General features: G+C 52.0%; 1 non-coding gene across 1 annotated transcript; it reads left to right on the top strand.

Moving 5' to 3' along the window:
* Positions 1–614: 614 nt before the first annotated feature.
* LOC127199671 (small nucleolar RNA SNORA48) lies at positions 615–757 on the top strand. The gene has a single exon (XR_007831950.1). It is a non-coding gene; the product is annotated as a small nucleolar RNA SNORA48 (small nucleolar RNA).
* The last annotated feature ends 2,021 nt before the right edge of the window (positions 758–2,778 follow it).

Consider the following 2,778-nt stretch of genomic DNA (forward strand, 5'->3'; position numbering starts at 1 on the left):
AGTGCATAGGGTTGCATGAGAACTTCAACCTTTATATCTTATGAGAACAGCATACAGATGTTTAGGCACATCAGGCGCCCAAAGGGAGGCATCACATCCTTCCTGCTGTGGCTTCAGATGCCTGACTTCCTGTCTGGCATAACATAAGCTCTCACCTGGGTATTTACTGAACCCCAGCAGGATCTCCGTTGCTAAGGAACCCTTCATTCAAATCAGAGACTAGCAAAGAATGTCAACCTCGGAAGTCCCTCAGGGGAGCTGTACCACCTGTAGGTAGGTGTGCTCCACATAGGAAAGCGGGAGCAGAAAGTCTTCACCTTCACTCCCAACACCAGATTTTAGAATAAGTAGACAGAGCTGTCTCCATACTGAATGCCTTAAAGGATGCCCATCAGGTAGCCTGGCAGTGAGAGCAAGACACCCAGGCTAAGTGCCACAGCTGGAGCACATTCAATCCTGCTTCTGAGGGTGCTTCTTTCATGGCCTCTCTTGAGTGCCACAGATTTAAAGCCTTCTGGGAAATCTTTAAGGTCAGTAGGTATGGGACGCAGCAGCCTCTGGGGAGAGATATCTGCCTGTTAGACATGCCAAGGTGATGCATAAGCTTTTGTCAGTGCCCTGCTGGCAATGGGCAAAGAGACACTTTGTTGGTGATATTGTTCTATCAGTCAGGGGCAGAACAGATGCCAGGCCTTTGTTCATTCTAGCTTGTTGCCTGGCTTGGTAGCTAAAACTGTCTTATGTCCAGGACTCATAAAAATCAAATTAAATCTAAGCAGCACAACACAGCAGGAGGATGACAGAGACCTATGGACCACCATGTCATCCACAGACCTGCCTTCCAGTGCATGGCACAGGTGGGCCATAGACACTTGCTTGCCATCATGCATATAGCATGCATGGATGAAAGATGTTACCCAGGGGCCTACCAGTTGTGTGGCCAGCCTGGAGGGGGAGCAATATATTGTGGAGAGATGGGAGAGAAAGAGAAGTGGAACACCTTGAACATTATAAAGAGAGATAGAACTGAAGACTCGAGGATGGGGAGGAGTAGGATGTTACGAGTGGCCAGCCCTGCCACCTGGAGCCATGATGAGGTCTCAGCCCTAGCTGCTACTGAGGGCCATATCTGAGTCTGTGGCTATGCAGTGGCAGGGGTTGGTGTCAGAGTCTGTGGCTCATATTATCTCTAAATAACATGAGGATGTCCCTGGTTGAGGGGAAGCCATGGGGATCATGTGGATGTCCAGGGGCTGTGCACAACTGGCTCCACCCCTCACTAGATGTGGCACTCTGGAGAGATGGCCCAATCACTCATCTGTGGCAGCACTTGGGAAAGCCGGCTCTTATTCTCACCCAGGAAGCAACAGTGGAGCTGGTCCTGGCAGCAATGATGTGGATAAGCCAGCTCTGAGAGTGTGAGGATAGGAAACCTGATCTTGCCACCCCTACCACCCCTTGCCACCTCTAGCAGTTGGCAAAGCTGCACACAGGGTCATAGTTTGGGAGAGCTAGTCCTACCCCTCATCAGCTATAGCGCTCAGGAGAATGGGCCCTGTATCTCTCCTGGACAGCACAGCAGAGCCCACCCTGGTGGTGGGGAGTGCAAGTGAGCTAGCCCCGAGGGTGAGAGCATGGGAGAGCTGGAACCACCACTCATCTGCTATGAGGTGTCCTGGGCAGTGGGGAGATGCCCTCTGCCCCCTCTCCCTTTGACACCTGAGGTAGTCAGAAGAGCTGACCTCGGGGTCATGACGGTGGGTGAGCTGGCCTTGCCCCTCGCTGGCTGTAGCATATTGGGGGGGGGGCAGGTGACGAGTGGTCCCTGTACCTTGCCTGGGCAGCATAGTAGAGCTGGTGGAGGCCGAAAGTGTTGGAGAGCTGACCAATCCAGTGGTGTGGGTGCAGGGTTCATGCCTTCCTTCCCATGACCACCTGCAGTAGCAAGGAGAGTCATGAGTCTGGGAGAGTTTGCCCTGTCCCCTCACTGGCTGTAGCACTCAGGAGAGCCGGCCTTGCACCTTGCCTTGGCAACACAGTAGAGCTGGCTGTGATGGTGAAAGCATGAGTGAGCCAGTCATGCGGGTGTGAGAGCTGGAGAGCTGTCCCAGCCCCTCACAGACTGCAGTACTTGGGAGAGTGGGCCCCGAACCTTAACTGGGCAGCACAGTGGAGCTGGTTCTGGAGGTGTGTGTATGTGTGTACAGGTAAGCCTGGGCATGAGAGCAGGAGAGCTGACCCTGTTTCCTGCCAATGGTGGCATTGTGTGGCCTAGCCAGGGCAGTGCTGGAGAGCTTGCCCTGATGGTGCAGATAAGGGATAGCAGGTGAGCTGACTAGCTCAGCTACCACTCAGGCCCACATCCAGGGCTCTGAATTGGCCCACCCCAAAACCTGTATCATCTGCGAATGGTTGGGACTTGTGAAAGCCCCAGTCCTGCTGTTCCAAAGCTGCAGGATCTCCATGGCACAGGGCAACAACAGGATAACTGGAAGGAGTCCTGATAAGGATCCAATATTGATGGCATCACAGAAGCCAGAGATCTCAAACTAGATCAATGACTCATTTCAATGAACATTTGCAAGTGAAGATGTACGGACAGAGGGATATACTGTGGGACACACTGTGTCATACAACAGTTTCCCATGATGAGATGGTTTCTATGCTTTGTTTTTTTTGTTTTTTGTTTTTTGTTTTTTTTTTTTTTTTGTGTGTGTGTGTGCTTTATTTTGTGCGGGGAGGTTGTAAGAGCAAAAGGTGGATATGAGAGGTCAGGGA

The sequence above is a fragment of the Acomys russatus genome, chromosome 15, assembly GCF_903995435.1.
Source record: "Acomys russatus chromosome 15, mAcoRus1.1, whole genome shotgun sequence".
Taxonomy (NCBI): Eukaryota; Metazoa; Chordata; class Mammalia; order Rodentia; family Muridae; genus Acomys; species Acomys russatus.